Source organism: Vulpes vulpes, chromosome 11, assembly GCF_048418805.1.
Source record: "Vulpes vulpes isolate BD-2025 chromosome 11, VulVul3, whole genome shotgun sequence".
Lineage (NCBI taxonomy): Eukaryota > Metazoa > Chordata > Mammalia > Carnivora > Canidae > Vulpes > Vulpes vulpes.
The window spans coordinates 102,944,163-102,959,491 of NC_132790.1; the positions used below are offsets into that span (position 1 = coordinate 102,944,163).

The 15,329-nt window shown below is 55.3% G+C and overlaps 1 long non-coding RNA gene across 1 annotated transcript; it reads right to left on the minus strand.

Annotated features, from left to right (window-relative positions):
* Positions 1-4,132: 4,132 nt before the first annotated feature.
* Positions 4,133-14,622, minus strand: LOC112925349 (uncharacterized). The gene is made up of 6 exons (XR_003236100.2): positions 13,276-14,622; positions 13,005-13,175; positions 12,673-12,902; positions 9,510-9,736; positions 7,262-8,664; positions 4,133-7,151 (listed from the first exon to the last, which is right to left on the minus strand). It is a non-coding gene; the product is annotated as an uncharacterized lncRNA (long non-coding RNA).
* Positions 14,623-15,329: the final 707 nt, after the last annotated feature.

Below are 15,329 nucleotides of genomic sequence, written 5' to 3' on the forward strand. Positions count from 1 at the left end.
CCAGCGGCAGTCTCCATGCCTGGCCCTGGGCGCCTGGCGGCAGGAAGCCGTCACCCCAGTTCTCCTGTCCTCGGTGCCTCTCCCGACACTGGCTCGGTTACCGCGGGGTCAGAGCGCCACAAACACAACTCCCCGGAATCACGTTTGAGATTCAAACCATTTACCTCGGGCTTTAGCATTTTAAGTCTCATAATGAAACTCACCGGAAACATGTCATTGCTTTGGAGCCTGAAAGGAATGATCAGAGTGATTAAAATGTGGAAACGGACCCAGACTCTACGAGCACGGCTGAGCAGAAGGGTGCTCCCCGGGGGTCACCACCCCGGGACCTCATCTCTCAAGAGGAACAGCAGCCCAAACGGCTGACACTGTCGCAGAACGAACGAAGCCCACACCCCAACCCCACCCGGTATCCGTGACCTCCAAGCGTCCTTACAGGAAGCATGTGTGAACTCCGTGATGAGCAGGTAACTTCAGCTGCAGGAGCGAGGATTTCTGATGGAAGGAATACGGGGTGTGGGGCGAGGCAAGGACTGAAGCGAGGGAGGTCAAGGAGAATGACAAGATCTAGGAGGTGAGAAGAGGGCCTGAGACTGGGCAAGAAGAGCGCGGAGCTGCAGGGAACCCCAGCGTCCCGTCAGAGAAGAAGGATCGGGTCCAAGGAGCGCCCCTGGCCCAGAGACGGGAACACGGGAGTAGGAGGCGCGAAGGACTCATCCTCAGGCCCTGAAGCCGAGGAAGCGGGCCTGTATTTTTTTGCAGTTCTCTGGTTAATTTCCAGCCATAAAAAATATGGCCCAAGACTTCATAAAAATATCCCTAAAACATTCCACATGCTTCTCAAGGCAGAGGGTGACTGCTATGAACACATCCACACAAAGTCTTGTGCCAAGAGCAACAAACTAAGAATAAAGAAGGAATAAGGATCATGAAAAAAAGGGGGCTAGTCAGAAACCAGGATGACAGACGTGGGCCATCTTGCCCTCCCAGCAAAACCAGAGGGAAGTGGAACTTTACAGCCTCAAAGGCTTATTGCTGTTGAGAAAGATCCAGCACAACAGCCCTAAAGGGTATTTTCACGACAGAGGAGCTCCGGGCACTGAGGAGTGGGCGTCAGGTAGCTCGGGGTCGTGACTCTGCGCAGCCCGTCCTTGGGCTCCGTCAGGGCCTCCGGGACCTGGGCAGAGAGCATTCAAGGCAACCCCCGTCTGCGTCTGCGTCCCCGCCACGGGCTCCTTCCTGCGACTGGCCAGTGTCTGCTTCTTCGCCACGTCCAGGTGTCTCGACTTACACAAAGATCTTTCCTATACTGAGCCGAAGCCTTCCCCAGGAGAGTAGGGGAAGGGAGGGAAAGCTGGGACGTTCCGGACTTGGCTCCCTTCCCCTACGTCAGGTCGTCAAGACCAGCCTCATGCTCCAGAGACACATCCCTTTACGTTCACTCTCCCCGCCAATGTCCTGGGGCCCTGCCCTGCTTGGACCTGAGTGCAGAGCTCCTGGGCACCGGGCCTCGTGGCCGGCTTCCCCTGTGCAGCCATCCGGAGCCTGAGCTGGTGCAACAGCGGCGACACGCCGACGCACAAGGAACGGGAATGCAGGCCACCCCCGTAAATCGGCCGTAAGTTTGCATTGTTCCTGCCAAAAATCCTTGGGAAGGAGACTGGGTCCAGCACAGGCGCCATTGGGCCGGTGTCATCCCCTCTCCTTCTCCCTCCGCGCTGTACTCTGGTCCTCACCATCGGGGGCTTTGACCTCCCGGGCCCTCCGGCTCCTCTTCCGGTCCCATAGGTGCAACTCTTCCCCGTCCCAAGGAGCCCTGCACCGGGCGGCGCCCCTCGCGAACGGGAGCCCCAGCGAGGAAGAGCTCGCTAACTGCCTGCGCCACGGAAGACTGGGAGGCTCTGGGTAGGGAAGCCCTCCCCGCCCCGCCCCCGATGGAATGAGAGCCTAATCCACCAAGGGTGGAGATGGGGGAGGCCCCAGACGGGGCAGGGGTGGCGGGATGCCACGGCCCGCAGCGTGGGCTCCCCGGGGCGCGCCTCCCTTTTGTCGGAGATCAGAAATCCAGCCATTTCTCTCAGCAAAATCGCACCTGCCCTGAGGCTGGGCCGGTCAGACACCCCCGAGCAGAACAACCAGGAGGAGCCGGGCTGCTAAGGCCCAGCTGCAGGCCAACCGGTCCCTGCCGTTTAGTGGCCATTTTGAGGTCGCCGTGTCACGTGGGTCCCAGCACAACCCGGTGGTACAGGTAGGGCGGAGTGATTTGGATTTTCCAGTCGAGGCAACCGAGGCCTGGAAGGGAGAAAGTGACCGTCCCAATCTATGCAGCAAATCGGAGTGGATCCTGGAACCGGCGTGTCCGGCCTCTGTCTGATGGTCACGCGTAGACTAACGGTCTGGAACGTCCGTACCCGAAACGCTTTATACCAACAGCCGCAGCCCAACGGAAAGTCCTAAAAGTTGACACTTTGCAGGGACCTAATGTGGCTCAGAACAAGCCGCCCCTGGCCTGCGGCTCCAGCCCTCAGCCCCTCCGTGATCAAAGGCGCCTGCGAGGGGCCCCCCAGGAGACCCGGGCCGCGCCCGGGGCCATGCAGGCCCCGCTGACTCAGGAGGCGCATTCCCACGGGTGACCAGTCTGCTCCAGCCTGTTGCCCCGGAGACGAGAGAGTCAGCAAGCAAAGAGCCGCCCGCCCTGCCCAGCCTCTCGGGGGCAAGGGCTTCGCCCTGAAGCTGGCAAGCGCCCACCGCCTGGGTGTGACTCGGCCGGGCGCCCAGCCCTGCAAGCCCATCCAGGTCTCGGTTCCTGGTAACACCCTCGTGCTTCGCCCTCTTGCATCTGGGGGAAGAGTCATCGGGCTGGCAGCCGCCCAACCCCGCAGCTGATGGGAACAGGGAGCAGCGGAAATCGGCCCCAGATCAGCCCTTCTTCCGAGAGGTTATTCAAACGTGGGTGTTAAAGCTTCTGTCCCTAAAGAATGGCACGTCAGGCCCAGATGGTAGGTCTGCCCTGCAAACAAGGGCGTCTCCTCTGCCCCAACAGGACCGTCTTCGGTGCCCTCCAGCCAGCCGCCCTGGGAGACCCTCGCGTGGCGTCACTCGGCGAGCGTCCACCCGGGAGTCAGCACACGGCGGCCGTCGAGACGCTGCGGGAAGGCCGGTGCACCGATGCCCGAGAGCCCTGGGCTTCCTCGCTCCAAATCCCCACTCACTCGTCTAACCTTTGTGGCCTTGGCCCCGCTATTCCACTTCTCCGGGCCTGGATCCTCATCTGCAAAATGGGGACGGGGCCCGGCGCACAAATGCGGGCTCCAAGCGGGACGTCGGACCGGACGCACCAGACACGCCTGCAAACGCCAGCCTCTGGCCCACGTCAGCCCTTCTTACAGGGGCAGGTTCGCGGGATCCTCCGACTCCCCAGGAAGACCGGAACCATTAGGTTCCCATTAGGACCATTAGGAAGACGGGAACAGGCGAGCAAACGAGGCCGGAGGCTCCTCCAGCAAGTTCCCTGAGCTCAGGGGCTGACCAGGGCCGGCTCCCGTGCTCTCATGCGCTCAATGCACAGACGGCCCGAGAGCTTCTCGTCCATCAGGACGTGACGGAATTAGTATTTGTTTTGGGCCGATGAAGTGCGAGGCACTTGCTGGGGCTTTGCATCATTAGCATAAGTAAACAAATAACCGTGCAAATCCAAACGTGGCCACGGCCACGAAATGCCCCCGAAAGTCCCAAGAAGAGGGCGAGTGTCACACTGCGGGTCTCTCCGCCCACCCGCTCGGTGTGCCCTTCCGGGCCCCGACTCCTCGACCTCCAACAGGTTGGGGTTACCTGTGCCCCGGTTCCATCCTCAATAAGCAGAACGGACTTAAAATTATTTTTTCTTACCCATCTCAGGGAGGCAACTCGATGGAACAAAATAAATTCGACTCTAGGCACTTCACATAAATCCTATTACTAAGGGCACCAAGTTATTCAGGAGAGGAAGGGAAAGAGGTCTTCGCTAAATATCTAAAATGTGTATTTGAACGGCCATATTTAATACAAAGACCGGAAAAATCCTTTCTTTATGAAAAATTCTCTATAAAAATCGGGGAAACATTAAAACGTAAAGGAATTTAACATGTTTTTTTTTTTTTTTTTTGCATAACGTAAACCCGCACGTTCAGTCTTATTCAATTCTGTTTCACACATAAGCACATAGGTGCACACGTACAAAAAGCCTCAAATGCACCGAAATATTAATAGTGGTTACCTCTGGAGCGTGAGTTAATGGAAACCTTATTTCCTTCTTTACATATTCCTGTATTTTATAAGTAGTATGTAGTGAGCCCATGTTATTTTTATAATCTACAAAGACACAAGATTTGTTTCGGTTTCAAGTTAGGGCGAGAGAAAACAGATTCGTCCGCGTCGGCAACCCGCGTTTCAAACTTACGAAAACGTCTAAGAATTCAACAATGCTAGGAAAAGGACTAATTAAGAGAAATCGAGGGGGAGTGTCAAGGGGGGGGGGGACAAGGTGAAGGATTTAAGAGGCACAAACTTCCAGTTATAAAATAAATAAGTCACAGGGATGAAAGCACAGCACAGGGAACACAGCGCACGATTCTGCGATGGCACCGCACGGCGACGGGGTGGCCACACGGCCGTGGCGAGCTGCGCATAACGTGCGCGGTCGCGGAGTCACTATGTGTGCACCCGAGGCTGATACCACCTCGCGTGCAAACTGGACTTTAGTAAAGCAAAGACAGCTCAAGAAATGAGGTGACGGATAGAAAGGGATCATCATATAGAATTCATATTTATGATTTGACTCCAACTTTATTTTTATTTATTTATTTTTAAAGATTTTATTTATGTATTTATGAGAGACCCAGAGAGACAGGCAGAGGGAGAGGCAGGCTCCCTGCGGGGAGCCCGATGCGGGACTCGATCCCGGGACCCCGGGGTCACGCCCTGGGCTGCAGGCAGGCGCTGGACGGCTGAGCCACCCGGGCTGCCCTATTTCTAGTTTTAAGTAATAGTGTCTAACTTTGGGGAAGAGCAGTCATAGAGCATTTGAGAGGCAGTAAAGAGCCACAAACAGGGAACCTTTCCCCACAGTGAAACACACACAGCACAGAAGCTCACACCTAGATTTAGAAGCTTCCTAACCCTTGGTACCCACCCACCTTTCTCCTGGAATCCATGAAACATCAGTCAAGAAACTTTACATCAAGAATTTTCTTCTCTCAGGACACCTGGGGGGCTCCGCGGTGGGGCGTCCTCCTCCAGCCCAGGCCGTGACCCCGGGGTCCCGGGATCGAGTCCCGCATCGGGCTCCCTGCGTGGAGCCTGCTCCTCCCTCTGAGGGTCTCTGCCTCTCTCTCTCTGTGTCTCATGAATAAATACATAAAACCTTAAAAAACAAAACAAAACAAAACAACTTTCTCCTCTCGATCTTTCCCAAGCTCTGAATCACAACTACTTTCAAGCACAGAGAAAAACGGAACAAACAGAACAGTGAACACCCATATGCCTTCCTCTTAGATTGAGCACTTCTTACCATTTTTGTGATATTTTATCTACACTTTCGCTGAAGCGCCTGACATAAGACGTCAGCCCCAAACACTTCAGCCTCTGCTCCTTAAGAATAAAGGGTGCCCGGGTGGCTCGGGGTTGGTGTCTCCCTCTGGGTTGGGCTCAGGTCCTGCAGGATCCAGCCCCACGTTGAGCTCTGAGCTCAGCAGGGACTCTGCCTGAGGTTCTCTCCCTCCCTCTGCCCCCCACCCCCCCTTTCTCTAAAATAAATAAAATAAATCTTTTTTTTAAAAAAAGAAGACTTTTTTCTCCATAACAGCAAACACTTTACATCCAAATTGCTATTTTTATAGTGTCTATCACCACAAACCTGTTTGACGTGAGAAATGGTCCCGAAGAAGGTCAAGTCCTAGGAGGGTGGAAAGACCTGCCGGTGACCTTCACAAAGGTTGTAGAAACGGGGTCCGGGAAACGGAAGTGAACACCCCCCTGCACTGCGTCGCTGGCAGATCCGCGGTGAGGATGCTCAGGAGCCGCCCCCCAGCACACAGGTGCAGAGACGCACCTGGCCCACGTCCTTACAGCAAAGGGGGGCTCGGCTGGGCAGCCTCCGGGGCCCGGGGCGCCTCGCACACACGGGGCACCCTCGCCCTCCGACCTGGGAGCAGGCCAAGTGCACTTCTTTTCCATTCTCCATCACAGACAAAGCCAAGGGCCCCCTCCCTCCATCCAGCTGCTCACGTCCCAGCCGCGGAGCCCCAAGAATCTCAGCCAGGCCTTGGGCTTCAGGTCTGCTTCGGGACCTGCCCCCTCCACCCCGAGTTGGCTGACAGGCTGGGGGGGCCCAGAACCCACACCCAAGAACTCCGACCAGGCCAGCGTTGACCCTTTCTACTCAACCTGGACTTGTCTGGTCCACCTGATGGCTTCTGCGATGATTTCCAAATGCCAGGAAACAGTAGAGTCCGAGATTAAAAAACAAACAAACGCACAGCCGTCCTCGCCCAAGCAGCACGCGACCCCGAGGCCCCACGCAGACCCTGCTCAGATGCCCCGGCCCTTGCAGCACAGCACTGCACCTGCTCTTTTCCCCTTGTCCTTCCATTATTTGCCTCCCGCACTACGCTGAGCTCCTGGAGGACAGCAGCCCTGTCCTTTCCGACTTTGTACCCCCCAAGTGGGTCGGATGGTGGTGGGCCCCGAACGAGATGGCCAGTCCCAACCCCCCGGATCCATGTGCATCGTCTTCGTTGGCCAACGGGTCCTCCCAAAGGTAAGTGAATGCAGGATCTCCAGGTGAGGTCAGGCTGAGTTCGGCAGGAGGACCCCAAACACAGGGTCGGTTATCCTCCCGGGAGACACACTCGGGAAGGGGGGCGGCCACACAAAGCTGAAGGCACAGACCCAGCGATGCACCCACAAGCCAAGGATGCCCGGGGCCGCCGGAGGCTGGGGGACGGGGCCTCCAGAGGGAGCGTGGCCCTGCCGACACCCTGCTCCCAGCCCACGGCTTCCAGAGCTGCAAGGGACGACGTCGCTGTGGCTTTACGCCACCCAGTTTGTGGCGACGTGGGAACCAACGTGCCTGAGGAGCACCGTCCCCGATGGACAGGTCAGGAAAAGCATATCTAAAAATAAATAAATAAATAAACAAACAAACAAATAACTAAATAAAGGAAACGCATATCTGCCAAAGAACGGAAAAGAGCGGAGGGCGTGGCCTCTGCCCCCGTCTTACCCCACGGGCGGGGAAGCATCTTGGAGGCCCCTGGACTCCGGTAACAAATACGTCAGGATCTCTATTCTCGGGTCAGCGGGACAGTTTGTCCCTTTAATGAGGTGTTTGAGTCTCACTCCATATTCATTGTTCTGCCCTCCTCGATTTTCCTGTAAGTGACTGGATTGACTTTTGATGTATCGCCAGCACACCATGAATTACGAGCCTCTTTCTTTAAGGTTGGAGACGGGAGGGACTCTAACTTCCCCTGTTCGGTTATTTCAGGCGAAGGGTGGGAGCAGGTTTTCTGTGCCAGCAGCATCCTGATTATGATTCAGGATGTGCAGCCCAAGGCAAACAGTTCCTCTTCAAATTCAATCAAATAGGAAGGAGCAAAGGCCCAAACAAGAAAAGCCGGGTCCTCTTTGTGTGCGCAGCCAAGGGGTCCTGGGAAGCTGCTGAAGGATGACGCCCTGTCCCAGGCTTAGCTCGGCCCAGCTCAGATGGTCCAGGAGACATTGGTTACGGGATTCCAGGCCTGGCCTTACGGGGCCACATTCTGGACGCTCCCAAATCCACTACGGGGGGTGGGTGTGGGGGGCAGTGACGTGCAGGCGCTAAGGACAGAGGTCAACCAGGATTAAAACACCTATTTTTAATCTCATCCTGGGAAAAAAAAATCCTACGTACCACTTTACGCTGTGGCCGGCGGCTACGGGGACCCTCACGACGGCCTCCGCGGACGTGCTGTTCTGGGCAGCTCCCCACGGGGACTTTTCACTCGATAAGTCACGACCCTCTAATGGATTGAGGGATCAATTTGACGAGAAGCGTCAGCACTTTTGCTTCAATGAAATAAAAGAGGAGACGGCAGATATCAGAGCGTATCTTGCGCAGTAAGTATTGCATCGTGAAATGTCGCTTCGGTTCCCAACACGCATGTGTCACCGGCCTATGAAACAAAAGGTCCCCTCGCCGAGTGTCCTGATCCAAAAAAAAAAGTCTGAAAGCCACGGTTGTAGAGGATCTACTGCACCAAACCAGAGAGCTCTCCTCCGTCTTGTCCGCGGCCCGGCCTTCAGGCAGACGTTTGCAGTCACGATGGGGAGAGCAGTTATGGGAATAACCCCGCTCCGCACCGCGTGAGGTGTATGGTCTGACCTCCTGCAACGTGCCACAGGGGTCCCGTCCTTCCTCGCGGACGCCAGGCCCTGTGCATCTTACGGCCAGCAGCCCGGTCGGCTCTGGGGGGTCTGCAAGTCTGTTTCGGCACAAAAGCTCCGCTTAATGGGAAGCAAGTGTGCTGAGGAAAACCTAGGCTCACAGTTTCTTGTGCATTCTTTACACAAAATAAAAACGACTCAATAACCCAAAATAACCGAGGTCGTGTTTGAGGGAACTGCCCCTTTACATCTGGGACCGGTCTTTCTCCGAAGGCGGCCGTAGAGGGTGTGACATAAAAAAAAGAAAATGCAGTTGATTTTATTTTTTTGATTTTTTTTAAAAGATTTTACTTATTTATTCATGAGAGATAACAGAGAGAGAGGGTGAGACACAGGCAGAGGGAGAAGCAGGCTCCATGCAGGAGCCCGATGGGGGACTCAATCCCGGGACTCCAGGATCACGCCCTGGGCCGAAGGCAGGTGCGAAACTGCTGAGCCACCCGGACATCCCAATGCAGTTGATTTTTAAAGAGTTTTTAAAACCCTCAATAATGTATCTATGGCACAGCAACAGGAAAAACACGAAGGCTTCAGGTTTCTCTAAAGGTCAAAATCGTAAACAGATAATCCAGAGAAGAAGTTAAGTTGCTAATAAATACATAAAACTAAGTTCAGGGGCACCTAGTGGGTTAAGTGTCTGCCTTCGGCTCAGGTCATGATCTTGGGGTCCTGGGATCAAGTCCCACGTGGGGCTCCACGCTCAGCAGGGGTCTCCCTCTCCCTCTGCTCCTCCCCCTACATGTGCTCACTCCCTTAAATAAGTAAGTAAATAAATAAATAAATAAAATAAAAATTTAAAAAATTAAAAAATAAATATAAATAAATAAATAAAAATAAATATAAATAAATAAAATAAAAATAAATAAATATAAAAATATATAAATGAATAAAAATAAATAAATAAATTAAATTAAAAATAAATAAATAAATAAATAAATGCTAAAAAAAACCCCTAAGTCCACCAATGCTCAAAGACATATGTAAAAGTAAAACTGAAACTCACGTCCTCTAAATTGAATTTGTAAAATATTGAAAACAATACTTACGGTCAGTGTAGGGTGAGAAATCAGGCATTCCTCTCTGCTGATTGGAAGAGAGACGATCAACCTTCCGACAAAAAATTTGGTAGTACGGGGCAGCCCAGTGGCTCAGTGGTTTAGCACCACCTTCGGCCTGGGGTGTGATCCTGGAGACCCGGGATCGAGTCCCACGTCGGGCTCCCTGCATGGAGCCTGCTTCTCCCTCGGCCTGTGTCTCTGCCTTTCTCTGTCTTCTGTCGCTCGTGAATAAATAAATAAAATATTTTTTAAAAATTTGGTAGTACCATCAACAGCTTCCCAAGTCTTTAAATCCCCCAAGTACATTAAAGGGCCATATCCCCAGACAGGCAGGTGTGCAGACATGTGCCTAAAAGTTCTCTTTATAATAATGTCCGTGGTAGTCAAGAATCGTAGCCTACATCTCTAATAAGGAAACCGATGAATAAGCGACGCTTTATCAATAGGGGGTGGAACATTGTGCAGTTAAATCATATTCTCGAAATGTTTCATGGCATCGGAGACTGTAGAGTATAGAGCTTTGCACACGGAATGTCCCAAATTAGGTTAGTGCAAACACAGATAAAAGAAGGTGAAAACGAAACGAGCCGCGATGTGAACAGCAGGTGCCTCCGGGTGGTACAACCACACGCAGATTCGTACTTCAAGTTATTTGCAAACTCTGCAGACTGGGCACGTCTGACTCCACGCTGGTGCGCCCGGCGCCCGCCGGGGTCGCAGCAGAGCTCCCGCGGGACCACACCCACTGCAGTGCCCGGTGGGTGGGAAGGATGCCTGCGTTGTCGCCCCCCGTCCCTGCAGGGGCACAGCACACGGGTGGGAACCAGCTGGGGAAAATGAACCAAGGACAACCCATCGCCAACACAGGGCTGTGACCCGCACGAAGCCCTCCGGTCGCGCACGCCTTGGAGACGCTCGGCGATAAACACCCAGTGAAGCCACTCAAGTGAGGTTTGGTTTCCTGTTTTCGGCCTCCCAATGCGCATAAAAGTCGTGTTTGCACTACCCTGCAATCCGTGAAGTGTGCAACAGCATCATTCATAAAAAACATAATATGTGGGACGCCTGGGGGGTCAGAGGTTGGGCATCTGCCTTCGGCCCAGCGCGTGATCCTGGAGCCCTGGGATCAAGTCCCACGTCGGGTTCCCTGCATGGAGCCTGCTTCTCTGCCTCTCTCTGTGTGTCTCTCATGAATAAATAAATAAAATAAAATCTTTTTTAAAAAAAACATTAAAATAAAAACTAAAAATAAATTAAAAAATAAAAATAAAAATAACACATAATATGCATGCCTTGACTTAAAGATACCGTATTGCTAAAAAATGCAATTTTCGGAGCTTTCAAGCACGTTTTCATGATCCCGATCATGGAGAACCAGCGCCAACTCTAACAGTAAGGAGAAAGTCTAAGACCTGGTGACAATGACCCAGCTGTGGCACAGAGACATGACGTGAGCAAATCCTGTTGGAAAAAGGACCAGCCCCACGCAGGTTGCCACGGACCTTCAACTGGCAAAAAAATGAAACCTCTGGAAAGTGTAATAAGGGAGCCGCGGGGAAACAAGGTAGGCGCGCGGGGAAACAAGGTAGGCGCGCAGTAGGTACTGGCTCACCTGTTTCCTTCCCCTTATTAGGGGCTGACGCTCCCCCCCCCACCCTGGCCCAGCCTTCCGCCGCCGCCCGCGTCCCCCCGCGGCTCCAGGCCACCCCGAGCATCAGCGCCGCGGGCACCAGGAGGTCACGCGAGGAGGACACCCGATCTACGCCAACATCTTGTGTCCAACTGCCGCCCCCCCCCCCCCGGAGGCCCCACATTATCCATTTTCGGAAACAGAAAACTTGCCCATTTCGTAGTAACGTGCAAGCAATCCAGCTGCCGGACAGCTGAAGGAGACTTTGGTTCTTAGCCGAATCCGGGCCCTGCCTCCCTAATCTGGTTTACTCTGTTAATCTATTTACTGGACCTTTCTTCAAAGATAATGAAGTGGTGAGTGCCCGCCTCCCTTCCAGGTCTATTTTTCCAAATCCGGAATTAACAGGAGCCCAATAAATAAAAGGGTTTGTTAGTAGAATTGGATTTTTGGGTCTTGAGGGGTTTTTGTGGATTTAAAAAAAAAAGAAAGAAAGAAAAATCCCGAGGTTCTCTTTTCCTGAGTCTATTGAACCCTGGAGAAAGAGAAGTTAAAAAAGCATCCCCGGGAAGGCTGCTTTCACAAAGGCGGCGGGGCCACGGGACCTCCCCGAGGCCGACTGGGTCCTCCCCCACCCGCCGAGGTGGCCGTGACCCCTGGGTCGGCCGCGTCCACACAGTGGGGCTCCCGCTGCACCCTGGCCGCGTCCCTGGTCGCAGTGGACCCCGGGTGTCCTGCAGAGGTCACGCGACCCGACCGCGGAAGGTTCTCCAGCCCCTTCAGGCCTCTCACCTGCACCCTCAGCACGGCCACGGGCTTCAGGGAGGGTGAGGGCCCGAGAGTCCCCCGGATGCTGCTTGCGAAGGATACCAGTTCCCCGGGTGAAAGAGGGGGCGGGGGCGGCCAGAGAGGTGACCCCAAAAGGAGAAAATGAGTCCAAAGGAGGGAAAACTGCCCATGTCCAGGCACCAGGGCCAAGGAGGATGCCCGAAGCTGCACCCGGCCTGCCCTGGCCCTGCCCCACGCACCCCGATGTCCTCGGTGCACACGGGGGGCTGGGGACCGGCTGCCTGCATCCCCTGCCCGCCTCGTGCGCAGCTTCAGTCACGGTGGGTCCACACCGGCTGTGACTACGCCAGGAACCACGGAGCGGAGCTCCCAGGCCCTCGCCGAGGGCTGGTGGCCAAGCGCTTCAGGCGCCCCCGGCTGAGGGGTGCGGCAGCAGCAGGTGCCTGCAGGTGACTGTGCTGCAGGTGCGGCCCCTTCCGGGATCCAGGGGCTGTGCTCCCTGCTGTGGGGACAGCCTCAGGGATCCAGGCTCCCCCCCGCTCCCCCGTCCTCACCCACTCGGTCTTGGCTACTCGGCATTTTCATCGCGCGCTCGGGCCTGCTCCCTTCCCGGTCCCGTTATCACAAGTGGGATGTGCGACCCCAGCCCTCCTTCACCCCACGACTCCCGCTTCCCTCCCTGCGCCGAAGAGGGGACAGGGCGCTCTCACACCTGCCCTTCCAGAACTTTACCTGGACGGGCTGCGGCACGCGGCCTTCCGTCCTGGGACCTGCTTGGAGGACCTTTAGACTCTGCGTTCTCCACTGGTTCCTTTGGGGGAAGTCCTTCAACCTTCTGGGCAATAATAATCGCATATTTTTTGAATAATCGGATTTTCTTTAACATTGTGACCGCTGGGAAGATCACCGGGCGAAAAAGGTAGCGCACGACATCCGCGTGTGCATCTTTCGCATCCGTAGATCTACAAGACACGCCCAGGAAAAGAAAAAAAAGTTTGCACGTGAATTGTTATCTGTAGACGATGAATTTGGGAATAATTTTGACTGCCCTCGGCGGTTCTTACCCAATTGTCTGAGATGCGCAAAAAGGTCTGAGCCCAACAAAGGGGGCCAGACTCACTCGTGGGAAGGTTTCGGCGCCTGTTGGTCCGTGCGGGAGGCTCACGGTCTCCGTGGGGTTGGCGCTGCCTCCGCGTCTCCTTCTCATTCACACTCTATGGCACATGCGGTTCCCGCTGGGGAAACATTGTGAACATTTGTCTTTTTCTTCCCAAAATACTCTTCGACCCTGAAAGTCATTCCTGTGCTTAAAACCCTCCTTTAAGGCGGTCAAACCTGATGCAAGGGGGCAGCTGGGTGTGTCTCAAGGAAGCCTCCCTTGGGGGCTCCTGCGAGCTCCGTCGGTCGAGCATCTGCCTCCAGCCCAGGTTGTGACCCGGGGACCTGGGTTCGAGTCCCACGTCGGGCCTCCCTGCATGGAGCCTGCTTCTCCCTCTGTGTCTCTGCCTGTCTCTCTCATGAATAAATAAAATCTTAAAAAAAAAAAAAAAAAAAAAAAAGAGGGACGCCTGGGTGGCTCAGCAGTTGAGCATCTGCCTTCAGCCCAGGATGTGATCCTGGAGACCCGGGATCAAGTCCCATGTCGGGCTCCCTGCATAGAACCTGCTTCTCCCTCTGCCTGTGTCTCTGCCTCTCTCTCTCTTTCTCATGAATAAATAAATAATCTTAAAAAAAAAAAAAAAAAAACAACAAAAAGGCCCCGGTACAGAAGGGCCTGAAGAGCTGAGAACCAGGAGGGCCAGGCCGCCGCCCCCTGTAAACCGCCCGAGCAGCGCGCCGTCTGGCAGGGGCGCGGCCCACCGCTCCAAGCCCACTTTATGGAGTTCCTTTATTAGTCTCGCGTGTAACCCGCGGCCGCATCATAAAATCAAGCAGCCCATTCTGCACGGCACGTCCGCGGACTCCCTGAGCCCGGCCAGCGCGGGGCTTTTTGCTGTGGGGCCGTGCGACGGCACGCGTGATGGGAGCACCCTGGCGGTGCTGTACGCCTTTGCCCCCCCTCTCCAGGCCCTGCAGGGACGCGGAACCCCAAGTCACCCTGGAGAATAAATTCAGCCTGTGCCGATGCCCCGGGCAGGGTTATCTGCAGCCCGTCCGGGCAGTGGGACCAGGACACGGCCACTCGCCGCGCCAAGGCCGGGCTGCTCCGGGAGCCGGGCGGGGGGGTGGGAGGGGGCTCCTGAGACCCGAGGCCGTCCCGGAACACCCTGGAATAATGGCCTGCTTCATTGCATCCGTGACGGGGGAGCCAGTTTAATAGCAGAAAATACGGCTCCACTGAGGGCAGGCGGTGTAGACCACGAGCACACGTGCTCCTCAAAACGAAGGCAACAAACTCAGCAAGGCCGGTGGTTTCCAAGCTCCCCCCCATTCACATGTTTACAGCTTCATTAGTTCTGTTGCCTGCAGGTGCTAAAGGTTTAAGAGTCGAGAAAAAATGCAGGGAAAAAAAATTTTTTTTACGCGGAAAAAATCACATCACCTGAATCAGGGACGAGGCCGCCGCCGCCGCTCGATTTTATAGGTGGGAGGACGCGTCCGTCGGGCTCCGGAATACCAAGGAGTCGGCTAGGAAGGAAGCAGGATGCCTTTTCCTGGACTGTTCCAGAAAGACAGCGGGCTCTTCCCTGGGGAGATTCAAAGAACTTTGCTCATTTTCGTCCCAATACGAGAAATCCTTGTTTTTCACTGAAATCTTTCCTCGGAGCCGCAACCTCCTACTGGCCTTCCTTACCGGACGGGTCACCGGAGCCCGAGCTCCTGCCAGGGGACACCGAGGCACCGAGGTCCCGTGTGCACCTGAGCTGCGGCCTGGAGGAGTCTGGGCTTTCCCAGCTTGCTCCATGGGAGGCGTGACCCGAGGCCTGGGCAGACCCAGGAGGGAAGAGGCCCTCAGTCTGGGTGCCCGCTGGCCGCACGTGCGGGACCCATGAGCACCTCCCCGAGGGCAGCGGACGGAGGACGCGGGAGGCCGGCCCAGGCGCCCCTCCCCATTCCCCAGAGCTGGGGCTGCACCTGCCACCGGGGCGGCTCCTGGGACAGCCAGAGGCCTGGGCTGCGGGCGGCTGCGGGGCTCGGGGCCTCAAGGACCCGTCTGTCCTCTCCGGGCCACCCGGGGGCACCCAGCATACTTAAATAATCAAGTCTCCTTTTGTCCTTTTCTTTCTTAGACGACACCCTGTGCCTCGGTCACCTTACATCACCGTGTGAGCGCGTCCGTGTCCGGTCCTCCTTCCTCCGCTCCAGGCTACTTTACGCCTCTCCGCAGCCCCTCCTGCCAGCGCAAAGGGCCCAGGTGACAGCACGTCCCCGGATGCTTCCCGAGGGCC